This window comes from Ochotona curzoniae, unplaced genomic scaffold (genome assembly GCF_017591425.1).
Source record: "Ochotona curzoniae isolate NIBS_2020 unplaced genomic scaffold, NIBS_Ocur_1.0 contig_3498, whole genome shotgun sequence".
Taxonomy (NCBI): Eukaryota; Metazoa; Chordata; class Mammalia; order Lagomorpha; family Ochotonidae; genus Ochotona; species Ochotona curzoniae.
In genome coordinates, this window is record NW_024465885.1 from 45,299,429 (window position 1) to 45,317,900 (window position 18,472).

General features: G+C 43.6%; 1 protein-coding gene and 1 long non-coding RNA gene across 2 annotated transcripts in view; both read right to left on the reverse strand.

Annotated features, from left to right (window-relative positions):
- The window catches only part of RUNX1 (RUNX family transcription factor 1), a 233,674-nt gene that overhangs the window by 118,605 nt on the left and 96,597 nt on the right, over window positions 1-18,472 (reverse strand). The window lies entirely within an intron of this gene.
- Window positions 11,123-13,886, reverse strand: LOC121156816. Its single transcript, XR_005883924.1, has 2 exons — window positions 13,652-13,886; window positions 11,123-13,590 (listed from the first exon to the last, which is right to left on the reverse strand). It is a non-coding gene; the product is annotated as an uncharacterized LOC121156816 (long non-coding RNA).

The window sequence follows — 18,472 nt, forward strand, 5'->3', positions numbered from 1 at the left end:
GGGTCCCAAAGCTTTGGGCTGTCCCAGGCCACAGGCAGGGAGCTGGATGGGAAGCAGGGCTGCCAGGATTAGAACCGGAGCCCATATGGGATCCCGGGCATGCAAGGCGAGGACCTTAACCACTGCGCCACCGCGCCGGGCCCTATGCATATTTTTAGATGAGAAACTGCGACATGAGGTGAGGTGTCTTTGGTGAACTTGTATAAGGTCATGAAAGTAGTAGAATGGGGATTTGAACTTAGAACCTAGACAGTGAGACTTTTGAGTACACGCTGTTTCCTAGTTTACTAAAGTTCTTCCCTGAATATCAAAAGCCATTTTTTTTGCATGAGTTTGCATGAAAAAAAAATCTTTAAAATTATGATGATGCTGGGTTTGGCATGATAGCATAGAGGCTAAAGTCCTCTCCTTGCACATGCTGGGTTCCCATATGGCAACCGGTTCTAGTCTTAGCAGCCCTGCTTCCCCTCCTGCTCTCTGCTTGTGGTCTGGGAAAATGGTGGAGGATGGCCCAAAGCCTTGGGACCCTGCAGTCACGTGGGACACCTGCTAGAAGCTCTTGGCTCTTGGCTTCGGATCGGCTTATCCCCGGCTGTTGTAGCCACTTGGGGAGTGAAACAGCAGACAGGACATCTTCTCTGTCTGTCCTCCTCTCTGATTTTCCAATAAAAAGAAATAAATCTTAAAAAAAAAACGTGATGGTCTTGGGGAGAAGAGATGTTTCATCCAGCAACTGAAGAGTAAAGACATCTAAACACACTGAGGAATGCATTGACACACGAGCCCTTTTGTTCACGATTACCTTAGGGAGTTAGGGCCTCACCCGGTTTTTTCTCTTTTGTTTTTACAGCATGGCCCACTGACCTGTGCACTGCTTTAGTGATTTGGCGTGGGGTCCCCGCTGTGGTGGGTTTCATCAGAGATGATTGACCCATTCTTTGTGGCACGGAGGCTGGTGGGTGACAAACTTGTGGCTTTCTCTCTATCACACATCTGGCTCATACCCAGCAGCGCTTGACTCTTCCGGGGGAAAATGATTTACCAAATTAGAGCAGAGATAAAAATACTTCCTTCTTCGATTGAGTTGAAACAAAATTAGATCCAGGAAGTGGCAGGTATTTTGGTAACTGATGTTGATGATCGAACGTTATTAGATTTAGGTCTTTGCCTGAAAGAGGCAAGATTATAGAACTTGAAAAAAAAAATTAAAAAGCCTATCTCAGAGGAAGTTTTTAGATGTGACTCAAACTGTGAAGGGCGTGCAGTACATCCTGCTTGGTGCTATGCTTTTGTAACACGTTGGAGCAGTGGAATTGTGTACTCATTCACTCACTCAGTACATAGCTTTGAGCAGGGGGTCTTGGCTGGACACTGAAGACTGAGCCCAGATTGTTAGCCAAGACAGAAAGAAGTTCTTCTTTCTGTGAGCCTTCCTTTAGAAGCAGAGAGAGAAACTGGAAGGGTTTCAGATTCTATATATAATGTGTGGAAAGAGCAAAGCAACCGTTAACCTTTAGAATCTTGGCTTCAGGCTATTTTACCCATTGGGAGGAAGCATAGCTATTTCACCCAAGGACATAGTTCAGCATCTCAGCACTGTCTAGGGCCTCACTTCCACTCCCCATCTCTCTTTGCAACATTTTCTTTTTCTACATCCAAGTCGTCTCGGATCAAGTTTGTTCCAGTTTCCAGACAATGGGCTGAAGCACAGATGGAGACATTAACTCTGCACTAGCTACAGGGGTAGAGGGAGGTGGGCAACTTTCGATTGCAAACACACCTCAAAATTTACAAGTTTCAGACCAAATTGGCTGGTTAGTAAACACCTTAGAGGGGTATTCCCCTTTTGCTGCTCTTGAAGTTGTCCTCATTGCATGCCTAGGATGGTCTGAGGAGGTTTTCACTTGCTCAGGCACGTTCTAGATCTTAAAGAAAACCCTGTGTATGATCCTGTCTCTATTCCTCTTGTGATGATGGTAGGAGGGGTGATGCAACTGGGGCAGTTACACACTCCAGTGGACAACATGCACTCATGCAGAACGGCCTTTAGGTTAAATGCCAGAAGCTGTACTGAAATTTTCCTTCTCTCCCTTTCCATATTACAGACATTTTAAGCATTTTTAAGCATGCAGTTCCATGGTATCCTTTTTGCAGTGTCACAGCCAATCCTTGAGCTTTTCTCTTGTCTTTCCTTTCAACCTGGCCACCCAAGCTTGACTCGCCTCTTCACCCTGCCCTACTCCGGCTGTCATCATGGATTTGATAACTCTTGGATGCTCATACACATGGGACCATTTGGTATTTGTCTTTATGTGTGTCCAGCTTTTTCACTCATGCAGGTCCTTGGGGTGCATCAGCATTGTGCTGTCACAATCTGCCTTCTTACTAAGGCTGAAGGTTTTTGCTTTGAAGGTATGGCCACACCACATTTTGTGTATTTCCTCATCTGCCAACCACGTTGTGGTTCTTGTGACTAATGGTACTATGAATGTGGTTGTCTAAATGTAAACAGGATTATCTGTTCTAATGACACTAATAGCTTTTTGAAAACGTGACAGACTCAGTTATGATCAAGCCCTCTTAAAAATCTGTGGCAGGGGTTGGTATCGTGGTGCAGCATGTTAAGCCACTTATTGCAACACCAGCATCTCATATGAGTGCCAGTTGGAATCCTGGCTGCTCTACTTCCCACTCAGATCCCTACTAACACATCTGAGAAGGAAGTAGAAGATGACCAGTGTGGCAGACCTGAGCAGAGTTCCTGAATCCTGGCTTTCACCTGGTCAGTCTGTTGCTGCTGTGGCCATTTGTGGTTGAGTGAGCCCGTGAATGGAAGATCTCTTTCTCCTTCTGTATGTGTTTTTGATTGGAAAGGCAGATATACAGAGAGAAGGAGAGACAAAGGGAAAGGTCTTCTGTGCACTGGTTAATTCCTCAAATGCTACAATAGCCACTATAACGCTCTTTACCACCCTGCCACATGGATGTCCCAGGGAAAGGGCAAAGTGGAGGCAGGGGAATGGCATTCCAGAAGGAGGAGCAGTGCATGAGACCATGAGGACTGACAGAGGATTGCAACGGATCCAGTAGAGCTACAGGGCATTGTTTCTAGGTAGCTCCCACAGCTGCTGCTTCACGCTCCCAGTGGCCAAAGCCCCTGGTTTCCCTCCTGTCCTCTACTGTCCTTTCGGGTACGATGGCATCAGTCACTTAGGAAGACCAGACATTTGGAAATGACAGACTGTCTTCTTCCAGTTTGGACCCTTGCTGCTTCGGGAGCTGACATAAGCAAGTGGGAAACGTTAAAATCATTTTCACAAATAAGGTTATAAGTAGTATTGCTTCGGTGATTAATCTAAGTCACTTTTTCAGGCTTGCGTACACTGACGTTCTAAGTCTTCCCAGTAATTTTTAGGTGTAGGCATCATGATTATCCTAGAGTGAGTCCCAGGGAAGATAAGCGTGTTTATCATAAGAAGACTGGCACTTGATGGGTCATAGTCTGAGAATATTAGGCCCAAATATCTCAGGTGGTCATTACCAAGGTCAGCTTCTTCTCTTTAGCAAGATGTAGTGTGACTCTCAATTATTCCTCTTAGGTGACAGCTTACCCTGGCCATTGGGACAGGTGGCTGGAAAGTTCAGTGTGCCCAGGAGGAAAAGTAGAGCCTCCAGCACCCAGGAGCTGTCGTTTTCTTTCATCTTGTGCAACAGATGAAATCTCTATATTTAAATTGTGCTCTTTAAACAGTGGGCTGTCACTGTCTGTTAGCTTTGTGGTTTCCATTTCTTTCCAGTTCACAACTGGGCTGGGGAAAAGTTTAAGTGGAGGTGAGCTGGGTCCTGCTCACCCTCACTGACAGTTACAGACATTTTAAAGTCTTGATGTCATGCAAACCTGCGGCACATTTTTCGAGTCAGAACTTGATCTCAAGTAGAACTCTCGTAATAGCTGTTATTCACACAGCCACACACACACACAGACGCACGCACACACACACGTAATTGTTGGCTTTGTGAAACATAGGTGTCCCGTGGACAGTCAAAAAGTGCACAGGTGTACAACTGAACTTAAAACCAACTCCCATTTCTATCAATCTTCCTAGATTCTTTGTTTCACTGAATGACAATGTGCTTGCCTCTCACTTGAGGAAGAAATTACCCCCAACATGAGAACTCCGCCAGTTTTACTTCTTGCTCACCCCTTGGCTAAAGTCCCTTATTCCCTCTCCATGTCCAATGTCTCTGGAGTTTGCTTACTGTATTCCCCACATCTAGCTGTTACCTCTAATTTCCTTGTCTGTGCTGCTGCTGAGCTGTGCCCCTTGTGCAAATCTGAACCTGTTGACTTGCTGGAAAGACTTCTACAAACCACACTAACTAGAGGCCTTACAACTGGTGCTTTCTATCCATGTCTCCCGACTTGACTTTGAAAATCAATGTTCTCATTGTATTGACTTTCTGTGTGTGTTTTCCCAACATGAAAAGCATTGCACAAGTCATAGCTTTTACTACTTCAATGACGATGCATTGTGCCCTTCTCCATGAGGCCTCACTTCTCTTCAGCACAGTCTGCCAATCATCCCCCCTTCGGATCTTGCACCTTTGTGCATACTTATTAGGTTCATCTCATCTTCTTTTCACAGCAATTCAGCTCAACTAACTTTCAGTAAACCTTTGGTGACTGCTTGCTAAGCATTGGGTATTGTGTTGAGAACATGGAGATGAAAGGACACAGTCCCCGTCCTAAGGCACACCAGGTTCCTCATTGTCAGTGGCTATAAAATGCAGGAGTGGTACATGGTAGGTGGTTCCTGGAGTTAGTGATGTCATGGTTGGGCCTGTAGAAGAATGAATAGAAAACTGATGGCTGACTGTGGTGGTGGCTAGTCAACACAACAAGCAGTTTGCGCACAGGTGTGGTGATGCAAGAGAAGATGGTATCTGGAGGACTCCTGTTGCCCAGTGAGTCTTGTGAGACATGAGACAGGAGAAGGTAGGGACAAAATGAAGAGGTTCATTGTTTATGCCAAAGACTTACTATTTATATCCATCTCCTTGGAATTTCTACTTCTTTCCTGCTTTACCCCAGGCTGTTACAGTAAATTAGCACAGACTGGGTAGCTAAACAACGAATATTTATGTCTCATAGATAACAAGTCTAAGGTCAAAGTGATGGAAGGGTGCCTCCTTATTGTGTCCTCACATGGGCCAGCAGGGTGGTATGGGGAGGGGTTAAGTCTTTGTGTCTCTAGAAAGGCACTGCTCTCATTTATGACAGCTCCGTTCTTAGGACCTAATCAGCTCTCAAAGCCCCCACCTCCTCGCATTCTTATCCTGGGTGTCAATGCTCCAATATATAAATTTGGGGACAACATAGACATTCAGTTCATGACACTGAAATCCATCCAACTGCAGTGAAATATATAAACTCTCCAAACCATTTCATCCTTTCAGAGTAATAGCCCTGTGACTTCCACAGCACTGAGAGCAGACGTGATGCACCTGAAACTAATTATATATATATTTATATATATATATATGTTATTCCTTTCTAATTTGATCATCTGAATTTATTTTGGCTTCCCCAATGTAGTGGGTTAAACTGTATTTATCAAGAAAGATTTGCTCAAATCATTATTTCCAGTTCCTTTGAATAAGACTTTCTTTGGAAGTGAAGTTTTCTAATTACTACCAAGTTTAGATGAAGTCATTCATGTGGATCCTAATCCAATATGCTTAATGCCTTTATTACAAGGAAGATTTCATTGGAAGATGCAAAAACACAAGGACTGCTGTCATGTGACAGCAGGGGTGGACTGGAGTTACGTAACTATAAGCCAAGGTACGGGGAGGCTTGCTAACAGCCATTGTGGGTTAGGAAGAGCTGAATTCTACTTGCACATTTCTGAGTGAGCACATATATAATAACAACTTGATTTGGGGTTTTGAGCCTCTGGAACTGTGAGACAGCAAATTTCTGTTGGTTTGAGCCACACAGTTTGTGACATTATGTTACAACCGCCTCAGGAAACAAATATAGTCAACTATTGTACATTCTAAGTTTCTTAGAGGCTGAACAGAGATGAAGTGTTTTAGCATAATCGCAGCACAGCTCAGCAAGAAATTCCAGAAATATTTAGGCATAATTGTTGCATTGGTGCATGGAGTAGGAGCGAGAGTGGGGAACAGCCAGCAAGTGGTAGAACCATCTTTGTTTCCTAAATACCAGTGCCTTAGTGCACTTCCGCAGATACTCTGACCACAGAAAACCTGTGCTTCTTTGTTATTGAACTTATCCTCTCTATTGTCATTAGAAGTAAACATAAGGGCAGAACACACATACGCGCGCGCACACACACACACACAGAGCACACAGAGGTTATGATTAGGGAGTGATTGAGTAATTCTGATTAATTTTTTTGCTTGAGTTTTCTTTTTTTTTTTTGCTCATTTTAAACAAACGAACAAGTATTCCTTTAATAATGAAAGGGATCTCCTTTAAAGAGAGGCAAATGCCTCATGTACCCAACATGAAAACACAGCGCATATTTATTATTGATTGATTAAATCTGTCAGCATTTTGATCCACAGCAAACACAAATTGGGTTTTGCTAAAGCTCCTTGGGGCCTCTCCGAAAGCAGGCTTTTTACATGATTTTGGAAAGTATCAGGTTGAGGTATGCAAACCAGTCTCTCCAAGTGGAATTTAACATAATGCATTAAGAGCGCAAGATTCAATAGAGGATTTCACTCCTAAGCTGTTGATCATTCTTTGTAAGGAGCGTTAAGCTTTCACTATTGGCCAGACGGATAAAGCAGCTGCTCCCTAAAGACAGCAACACCCTGAGCAAAACATCGCCAATGGAAATCTACAAGGATAGAAAGAGATGCAGGTATCATCTGGAAGGGGTGGCTGGCAATGTTGGAGCAGTATCACTGCATTTATCTCTCCCCGAGGTCCAGCATCTCTCCCTCTGACTGAAGTATTGTTGAGAGGGCAGTGCTGGAAGCTGTGTTAAGTGCTGGAGAACCGATTGTCAGCACCTTAAATTGTTCACCAAGAATGAGAAAAAAAAAAGAATGTGAATCCAAACATTTCATCAAACTTGATGCCCACAAGCCAGTTGAAGAGCCAGAGTTCATGGGCTGCTCAGGCAGAATGAGGCACCCCTAGGCATGCTCTATGTCTTACGGGTGCACAGGACACCAAGCCACACTGGTGGTTAGGGAAACCTGACTTTGGTTTATTTATCAGATCTCACTTTGGTGACATATCTTGGATGCAGCTAGTTTGGTAGACTTTATATTTATCTTGGAGGAAGGGTGGTGGGCAGCGTGTAAGGGTCCTGTGCCACAGGTGACATCTCTGCCCTTGTGTGTCTTGGTCAGTTGTGCAGGTGGCAGTCAGCTCCTTCTCCCTGAACCTCTTCCTTTGACTGCAGATGGCCTGCATGTCTATTTAGACTCTAAATCCAGTAAGGTTGTTTCACTTTAAATTTGCCATTTATCTTTGATGTTGATGGTTACTTGCAAGAGTGTAACAATGTTAATGGGTTTTTGTGGCCATGTTTAAGAGTGTCACTAGAAAAGATGTTTCATCCTTGTTAATGTTAACCTTTAATCTATTTATAGTGTGTGCATCTCATAATAGGCATCTGAAACATGGTGTTTCAAAAGAGTTTGTTTTGGGGGCACAATGTAAAATGTATATTGCATTGATGATGGTCAGGAGTTGGAAGCTCACCAAAATAAATGGATGGACCAGCCAGCTAGCTTGGCTAGCATGTCTGCTAGAAGAACAGTCCTCAAAAGTTACTGCAGAGAACAGTTACTTGGAGAATTTTCAAAATCATACTGCCTAGGCTACTCCTCACCTCAAATTGAAACAGCCGTTGGTACCACTAGGCATCATTTGCCCAAACCAAATGATTGCAGTGAGCAGGCAACATTGGGAACCATTCATTACCACATAGGGAAAAACTGTTCATAAATAAATAAATAAATAAATAAATAGCTACTGGTCTCATGTGGTGATTTAAAATTAATATCATTTTAAATTAGTTCCTCCTTTGCAATATCGAAGGTGCTCTGTAGCCACAGATGACCTGTGTGACATGGACAGGGTAGAGTTTTGGAACATTGCCAACACTGAAAACATTTCTATCATACCACCTGGAAGCAGAGTTCTAGGTTTTTATGTAGTTCCTTTATATAAGACTACTAACTGACCACACTGGCTGAGAATTTGCAGTAAAAACTTCTTGCCATAGATTTGCTATCTTGACAGCTATCCCTGCAAGGGTCTGGTTTTCTACTAGAGGGCTGATGAGAAGCAAGTGAGATTTCCTGGGGATACCTCCAGCCTTCCGAGAAGAAAGACAATGATGTGTAGATTGAAGCAGTCATGTGCCTTACTGAGCCTGTGGCTAACGTTGGTACCCACGTTTGTCCCATGTTGACTCTGTCTACATCTTGGCCCAGCTATCCAGATGTCAGCCTCTGCAGCAGGCACTGCTTAAGTTCTGAGGCTCAGGAAAACTCCCTGAGTCACATATGCTTGTTTGTCTTAAAATTTCTCACTGTGAACAAATCCTCCTTAGAAACCCTCCCTACTCTGGGTTTTTGAGTCTGAGGAAGCATACACGCAAAGCCTCAACTGTTGATCAACTTGACACACAACTTGCCATCCAGTTAGAAGGTGACAAGTAGAATTTCCTTTCATACTTGGTAATGGTTAAATGATTGGTAATGATTAAATCAATCAATCTATCTATTTATCTATGAGGTTTCTCAACAAGTGTCTAACTTCATTACAATGTAGGGAGGTTGGCTATAAAATGCTCCCAAAAGAATGCTATGGGAATGAAACATCTAAGAGTAAGATCAAAAGCTGGAACTGTTGATTTATTTGGAAATATCACACTGATAATGCAACTCCATTTGACTTCATTGAAATAGTTTCATTTTCAGAAACTTTTTTTTTTATTGGTGGGGGGAAGTTGGATTAGAAACAGCAAAAAAAAAAAAAAAAAAAGGGAGAGGGTGATGGAGGGAAGATGCAGATCTTTCTGCTCTTTAGTGGAGGCTCTCAACATTTTGATGTTTTCATGACCTGAACACTAACTCCCATGGTTCCTAAGGTGTCTGAAGTGGCGGCTCATCAGCATGATCAGCAGTGGAGAGACTGATGTCCGTCTGCTGAATTATCATTGAGAAAACGACTCTCAAAATATTCAATATGGGGTCCACTTCCTGTCTAGCTTCCTGCTGTTGTGCCTTGGAAAGCAGTAGAGGATGGGCCAAGTACACAGCCCCGCTGGGACACCTGAAAGAAACTCCAGTTCCTGGCCTTGGCCTGGCCCAGTGCAGGCTGGCCATTATGGACATCTGATTGTGGGCCAATGCGTGGAAGGTCCTTTCTTCTCTCTCTGACTCTGCCTTCCAAATAAGCAAATAATATTTTAAAACATTTACCAGAGTACTCGTCTGAGAAAAAAAATAAAACCACAAGTAACATAAACAAAACTTTTTTTTAAGACATAGTATTAAGAACAATTTAATGCTCCTGTTTTAATATTCTTTATTCAAGCTACTTTTGGTTGTCCTTTTTTCTGTTCTTTACTGAACACACACAATTCCTTTCAGTGAATTCCTCAAAGGTCTAAAAAGTGCCATCTTGACATCCTGAAATATTCTGGAATTCTCCTAATATTTGCATAATTATATCCCTCTCACCTAAATATTCGTCACTGTAGTGGATATAAAAGTATAAGATAGAATTTGTGTTTTTTTTTAACAATTAAGGATAGATACATTATAAATGATATGAGTGTCATCTCACTCCATCTAACTCATTTCAGAGATGAAATTTAGACTTGAGAAAAAAAAATAAAACAAGCTAAATAATACAAGTGACCTGACTTAGAGGCAGCTGCTCAGTTGTGCCCATTCTTGCCTTGATTGGCAGTCCCATTGTTGACTTCCTTGATGAACTGCAGAAGACATTTCCTCCTATCCACCCCGCAAAACTTTCATGGCCGCACCTTGTGGGCCATTCATACTCATATCCTTGAGCATTTTCTGGCAATGAGCAAAGCTAGGAAGACTTGGCAAGAGTGGCCCTGTCGCTGTCATCCTCTTGTCATTTGGGCTGGAATCAGATGGGTTTTGTTATCTACTATAGGGATTATCTAATTTACCTCAGAATTATTCTGTGTTATTCTTGGAGCCCCACATCCTGGTGAATGCAGAAAAGGAATTTTGAAGTGTTTTTTGGTAGTTGTCTTTGCACATCTAAACCTAAAGGTGACTCATTCTTTTGAAATTTCTATAATAATATTATTATTTCTCCAAGTGTCTGAAAGGTAATGTCTGCATTTGAATTATTTATCCTTGAAACAGGTTGATCAATGTGTGTTAAAAAAAAACAAACCAAAAAGCAGCAACTGAAATCAAGTTAGATCCTGGCTGTTTTTATGAAAAAATGACAAGAGGAGGGTGATGAAATAAGGTTCCTGTGGGGTCTCCACTGGGATTGGAACTGGAGGCGGGGGGCTTCTGAGACCATAAGGGAGCATGCTATGAGGGGGTTCTGTGATTGATTATCGATGTCTATGATAGGCAGGGGATGGGGTGTGTGCAGATTAAGCCACCATCTGTGACACACACATTCCTCATTGGAGCACCAACTCAATTGTTGGCTGTTCCACGTCTGATCCAGTTGTCTTCTAATGTGCCTGGGAAAGCTTCTGTCACCCACAAGGAACTCAAATGGAATTCTTGGCTCCTGTTTGTGATCTGGCTAGCTGGAGTATTGTGATCATTTGGGGAGTGAAACAGCAGATGGATTCTCTCGCTATCTTGCCCTCTCTCTGAATAATAAATAGGTTAATATTTAAAAAATCAAAAAGAATAGGGAAGAAGACATTGTATGGCTGCATGCTGTGAAGATGCTTCTAATCTTGGGAGTGGAGAATTGAGCATGTGAGGAGTTAGTGGGCGATAGGGCAGCATGGGACAGTTAGGTTCACATTGAAAGGACTATTGGAAAATTTATACTTAATTCCTCAGGTGATCAAGCTCATAGAACAATGCTGAGCGTAATGGCAATATGGCTAGATATGGGGTTTTAGGAATTTAGGCCATATATATAGAACTAAAGGAGGGGAGAGTAACTGATGAGTTGGGAGACAAAGTAACAGTCAAGCATGGATCAGGTGTAAGTGCGTTAGAATTGCCTAAGGGCCAAGGATAACCCATATTCCCTTGCCTTGAGGTGTGTTAAGAGAGTCTGTGTAAGAAAACATGAGACATATATGAGTGCAGCGTGTGGTGTGTCGAACCACAGAAAGATGCTGGCTTTAACCAGGCATTGTAGAAGTATGTTGACAGGGAGTAACTATTTTCTCATCTTGGAAAATCAGTGGTTGGAATCAGTTTGATGGTGGGCTTCTTTGGAGCTAGACGTTTCTTCCCCAGTCCCCACTGCCTACCATCTTCCACAGAGCTGTCATTTCGTGGGTACTGTGGGATGTAAACTTGTTGCATGCTTGCATAAGTCCTGTGGGTTAGGACAGTCATTCCAAGTATCTGCATAATTAGGTCAATTTGCATCCTGAGCTGGGCTAGGATACTTCGACACTGTTTATACTTAGTCTTCATTTAATCTGAATTTCTAATGTTTTGGGTCACTAAAAATGAATTCAATAGACAGTTTATGAGTGCTGGGATGTTATTAATCCTTCCCCAAGCTTTGATGTGTGTGTGTGTGCGTGTGTGTGTGTGTGTGTGTGTGTGTGTGTGTGTGTGTGTGTGTTTTATGGCTTTTGACAAGATGAATTCATGAAGATTTATTATAGAAAATGGAATAAATACTGTTGCTTTACCATGTTCACCATACATTGAGGTGAAAGTAGGAAAATTCCCAAGTCTTTGTTCCTCTTGAATAAAGCATTGCCTTCGACCGTGATCGAGCCAGGCATGTAGCACACTGCACTGAATCTGCTGCTCTGCTGGATCCATTTCATGCACCAACTCAGGTGCTCTTGGCTCTGAGCCATAGGACTTGCTTGCTTCCAGAAAAGGATGACCTTGGTAATGGAGCCCAGCTACCCTTTGTCATTAAGCCAAACACGCTGTGACTGCTGTCACTGACCAAGGATTCCGTGTGTGATGCTGGCAGGAGTGAGACACGGCTAGGCACTCAGCAGACAGCATTTCGAGGTGCTCAACTTCCTCAGTGATTGCCTGAAGTAGGGGAAACAACTTGCAAGTGCAGAAGGCTCAATACCCTTGGGGTTGGATTTTCAACCATCAAGAAACAGTAGACGGGGAGACAGTTTGGTCACCTTTGTTTGAAGACACGAGAACTTCGTAAAGCCTTCTTTGGTACGTCCTTCTTTGGTACTTAGCTTTCTCATGAACTATGGCTAGCTTATTCATGTACTCTTTTGGTCTCTCCATCTGTGCTCTTTCTTTTCCTTTCATGTTTAACTTCTTTGCTAACTCTGTCACTCTAGAATAAAGATACAGCCTGTAAGATTTAGATTTAAGTTCTATCTTCTGTGGCTCTTTGGCTAAGATATTTTTGTCCCTGTTATTAAACTTTGAGTTCCTAGAGGGCAGAGGTCTCTTTACTACCATTTTCCTTCTGACAACACCTATATACTTAACCCGTATTTATTTGTTAGGTGAAAATATCTGGCCAACTCAAAGGAACTTAACCAAGAAACCAGAAAATTGACTCAGGTTGGTTTTAACCTTTATTGCATACCCACACTATACCCAAATACTGGTTTAGCCTGCTGTGCCTGAGAAAGTGCTCGGAAGCTTGACCTTAGAAACACTCAAAAGGCTGTGTGGCTGTGGACCCCACAAGAAGGGCGAGGCTGGGATGAAGAACATTTAGGTAACCCCAGGAAACAGGAAGTATGTCCCTTCATTTTCCCCCCTCCCATTTTCAGTTTTTAAAAACTTTCCTATATTCGTTTTCTTTTTTTCCCCTTCCTTCCTTTCTTTCTCATATCTCCAGTTCTGTCTCCATTCTGCATTTGGTGGTCCAAAATATGATCTCTTTGCACCTAATAAATTCTTAACCCAATGACATTTTTTAAAAGAGTGAAATTAATGAAAAGGATTAGAAAGGAAGCCAAAATATATTCCTATAATGAAAATAACGTGTCACATGTGTTAGTGGACTCTGTTCCATGTGGCTTCTGAAGAGCATGAAGAGAACCAAGGAGCGTGGGACAGATCCACCGTGCTCACGAGCTTCCCTTGCAGAACCACAGCCCTGGTGATGCTTACCCAAGTATGTCAGATCCCAAGAAAGACCTGGCGGAAGACCTGACAGATGCAGACTCTGGTAGTCAAACCTTCCAAGCATCACTAGGTGTTTCAGTTGTGGGATAAACTGTCAAGGAAGGGTACTTAGTTACTAACTTGAGAGGGCAGGGAGAAGAGGAGAGACAGATGGTGTACCCATATGTTGTTTCAGCGCCTGAGGCTGGGTCATGCCAAAGCCAGGGCCTGGAATCTCAGGATGAGTCTTCCCATGAGCGGCAGGGACCCAGCTATTCAAGCCATGACCTGCTGCTTCCCAGACTGCGCATGCGCGTGCGCGGGGCCGGTGGCTGGTGCTGAGCTTGACCTCGCTGCCAGGCACATGGATGCGGATGAAGGAAACCTGAAGGAGTGTCTTTACTGCTAGACCAAAAGACTATCCCAGAAAGTTAAAGAAGATAATTCAGGGCCCAGCGCTGTGGCCTAGCAGCTAAAGTCCTCGCCTTGAACACGCGGGAATCCTCTATTGGTGCAGATTCTAGTCCCGGCAGCTCCACTCCTCATCCAGCTCCCTGCTTGTGGCCTGGGAAAGCAGCAGAGGACAGCCCAAAGCCTTGGGACCTTGCATCCGCATGGGAAACCTGGAGGACGTTCCTGGCTCCTGGCTCCAGATCGACACAGTACCAGCTGTGGTGCTCACTTGAGGAATGACTCATCAGACGGAAGATCTTTCTCTCTGTCTCTCCTCCTCTCTGTATATATTTGATTTTGCAATAAAAATAAATTTTTTAAGAAAGAAGATAATTCAGTAAGAATACATATACTTAAAAAAATTCTTAATTTCGGTTTTACAATTTTGCAAGTTTAGGGCCTCCTCCTACGTGTTTTTTTTTTTAAAGATTTATTTTTATTATGTTTTTATTGGAAAGGCGGATATACAGAGAGGAGAGACAGAGAGGAAGATCTTCCGTCCAATGATTCACTCCCCAAGTGAGCGCAACGGGCGATGCTATGCCGATCCGAAGCCAGGAGCCTCTTCCGGGTCTCCCACATGGGTACAGGATCCCAAAGTCTTGGGTCATCCTCCACTGCTTTCCCGGGCCACAGGCAGAGAGCTGGAAGGGAAGCGGGGCTGCTGGGATAGAACCGGCGGCCATATGGGATCCCGGGCATACAAGGCGAGGACTTAACCACTTGCGCCACCGCGCCGGGCCCGTCCTACGTGTTTTTTTTGAGCATTTTCTCCAGTACCCTTGGAAGATGGATTTTAGTACTGACGGTAATGATATAATCGACATGAATGAGAATAATTGGCCATGTCTCTCAAGACTGAGACTTTCTATGTAAACTGGTAGAAACAGTTTCTATCGCCATTTTGCACCGGTAGTCTTACTGTGCGCCGCAGGACACTGAGCAGCCTCCCTAACCTCCACAGCCCGGAAGTCAGCAGTGTTCTCTGCTGGAGTCATCCAACCATAGTGATTACTGGATGCTGGGAAGGGCAGCGTGGGCCTAGGCGTGGGAAGGCGGTGGAAGGGATTAGACAATGGATGCCCAAGCACAGTTCCATAGAAGGACTAGGTTGCAGGGTTCTGCAGGACAGTGCAGTGACCATGGCTCACAGTAGTCTGCTTTGCTCATGCATTTCATGAATAACTGAGAGATGGGTGCTCAAAGGCTCCACACTCAAAGTATCGATAAGGATATGGAGATAAGACTTACCATGACCTAGTCTGTACACATTGTATGCATACATTGGCCATCATACTGCACTCCATGTATATATACCATTAGGTCTTAATGAAAAATTTGTTTAAACACCAAAGAAGAGCAAAATGCTAGCTACCCATTACACACTGGGTGCTTGTATTAAATAATATATTCTGTAAATAAATACAATTAACACTCTTACCAGGTAGTGCCAACTGTTCCCTCCTGGGCAACGTGGCTCTTGGGCGAGAATCACTGGGAAAGACTGTCCCCTGGAGAATGACTGCTTCCCTTCCTTATGTTTTCCACAAAAAAAGCAAACGGAAGAGAGGTCTTCACAGACACTGAGGGGCCTCCGGGCTTGCTAGCAGTGCCTGCCCGTGTTTACACACGGCACGTGGGTCTGCTTAGTCTCCAGGCAGTGTCCTGCAGACTGCGGCTGTCTTCCTGTCCACCCGGAGACTCCTAGGAGGCCGGGAGCAGGGAAGCCAGGAGAACCCCCACCCCAGTGCCTACGTGAGTGACAACCATGAACTGATTTATGACCCAAACGCTATTTGTACGCATGCATCAAATAAAACTTGAGACTTCAAGACACGAGCTGCCGTGTTCACTCCCTGCTCCCCCATTTTCATTTGTGACAACCGTTTAGGACTAGGTCTTTTCTGAATCTCTCTCTCTCTCTCTCTTTTTTTTTTTTTTTGGTAACAATAGCACTCTGTCATTTCCAGAAAATGTTTTAAATTAGTATAAAACTTGGCTAAATTTAGCTTTTATAGAAGAAAGAATAAAACATAATTAACTGTTTCAAGAAGAAAACAAAAACCACATGAAGGAATGAGACTTGCTGGCGAGAAATCTAACGGTAATGCTCGGTAGCTAACCCGTCTCCTGTGGAACAGATGTTCTCGAATTTAAACGAAACAGGATGGGCAAAGAAGGCATTCATGATAAAAAGTCGTGAACGGCGTGAGGGGGTTTGTCCGGTGCAGGTGTGGGGCTGCGTCTGAGATGCTGAGAGATGGGACTGCAGGACCTGGAGTGGGCTGAGAGGAAAAAAAAACACCTCTCCACATGGCAAGAAATATGGCCAGGCTGAATGTGTAGCAGGCCCCAAGGAGTGCAGCCTGCTTGCTATTAACTGCCAGGCGGAGTGGGAGCGTGGAAAAGCCACCCTCTGGTTTAAGTCTTTTGGAGATTTTTGCCCCTGGCTGCAGCAGAACGTACCAGGGGAGTTCAAAAACTTGGTGGAGAATGGAGTTCAGGAATAAGTTCACTGTAGTGCTGAAAAGCCACTGAAATCCAAGCAAAGATTAAAAATTTTTTTCCATAAAATACACTCCTGCAAGTCTCTCAGAATAATAAATAAACCAGATTTCCAGGATTTGTTTATCTATTTAGTCACAAGATAAACTTGTCTTTCAATTCCACTTCCATGGATTAGCGAAGTCTCCTTCTGTAATATTTTCTGTATGGGGGGGGGTGGAGGCAATCATGCCAGTTAAGGATATTTTTTTCTTCCTACCCAAGCTACTTGGTAAGGTGGGTTAGAGGGGAAAGGGTTAATTTGATTTAAAAACTGAGAATGATTCTGTTTGGCCTAAAAAAAAAAAGCCTCCAGCAGAGAACAGAGCAAAGAGGCAAAGAGACAAAGGATTCTATTGTGCCACTGACTTAGGCGTGCCACGTCTCAGACACAGGACCTAGCCTGAAGCAGGCAAGACCACGCACACATGGGTCCAATCTTTGTCACCTAATAAAGAGTCATTGAATCAAAGACCAGGTAATCATTTATTCTGCCAGAGCGACGAACACAACATTCTTTCTTTACTACTGTCTTTTCTTGATACTCAGGCAATTGTTGTTATTATTATTGTTGTTTTTACTGTAATATTTTAAAAACGCAGGAGGACTTGCTTGTTTACATGTCATTGCATCATGGTGGCCCTTAGCCAAAAGGAAAAAAAGAGAGAGAGAGAGAAAGAGAGAGTAATGTATTGCTGAGCCAGAGCTCTGTGGGTGACTCATGAACTCTGTGGATAAGGCCTCTGGGATCACCCAGCTGCTTCGTCACCAAGCTGCCGTTTGTTCCTCAGGCCTCACACATCTTCTTGGGTTCATAATGAATTAAAAAACAAGCACCTTGAGATACCTCATGCATAGCCACTTTTTATTTGAGGTCAGTATCAATGTCATCCAGAGATGACTTGTTTCAGAGGGAAAAAAGATTTTGGAACAATTGGATCAGAAAGCTTTCTTGGACTCTCTGTGTGGTGTTCTGGATGTGTCTTTCGTGTCATACCTGCTCCCATGAGATGACGTGATTTCCTGATGACGAAACAAACCGGGAAAACGTGCCTGTCACCTGAATGCATGGCGAGAAAGCCCTTGCTGCCTGAGTGAGACTGCTTTTCACCTGTATTTTCTGAGTTTTACCAAGGGAAATGTCACGTGAGCTGAGCTTCCTTTTTCTCACTTTCTCTTTGATGAGAGAAACGCAAACGGTTCTCATGTTGCAAAAGAAATGAGAAGTTTAACAGCTCTTCCTGCACGTTTCCTGCAAAGACAGCACGCCTGAGTGCATCAGCTTTTGTAGCCACCTACTTTGGAGGCAGTGCTGTATCTCAGATGGGCACAATGCTAGGCCACTCAGTGTCAGAGACGAATTCTAACGCTTTGAGCAACACGTGCAATTAATACACCATGAGTTACGTAACATTCGCAGGGAAAAGTCTCAAGCATAACTATAATGAGAAGGAGATATGAAATGTCTTTACATATCATTCATTTTTTTTTTTTCTGAATCAGCCCGATGGCCATTGTGCTGTTTCCAAGATCTCTAAAGTTGTTTGATGGAGTTAAGAGCCCATCAAAATGAAAAGTGAACGAATGCTTCCTTAAGACTTTGTATTTAACTAAACTATATACCAGCTTCTGATTTCTGGCTAAACTAGCACTCTTTATAATAAAAACATGTTACGTGTTATTCTCTCTTCAACTTAGCAATGTTCTTAGTCTGACAGCTTTCTCAGGTCCAATAGGAAAGTTTCCATCCTCATGTCCTCCCGCTTTTCTTTCTGCTTTGGGCTCACCCACCTCTCTTTCTCCTTTTCCTTCCCTGACTCCTTCCGTGCTTTCCTTTGGCATCTGCCAAATGCCACATCTGTGGAAATGCAGAACGCACATTGTTTAAAAACAAGGGTGGAAACTTGGCATCTCCTGAAAACCTTTGTGACAAATGCCATTCTCTCTCTTCTTGATGCTGCCGTTGGTAACAGGCCCTCCTTGTGCCTCTGCCCGCACAGACGGCAGCAGGAAGGACTAGCCCGCCATGATCTCTTTGGCTTAGACGTTCCTAAGAACACCCTCAAATGGTTGAAAAGTAGAATTTTTTTTCCTCATTTGGTCAAGTGTTGGGATCAGAGGGATTCATTCCCCCCTGCCCCCAGCAAATCCCATTCTGAGGAAAACTCCTATT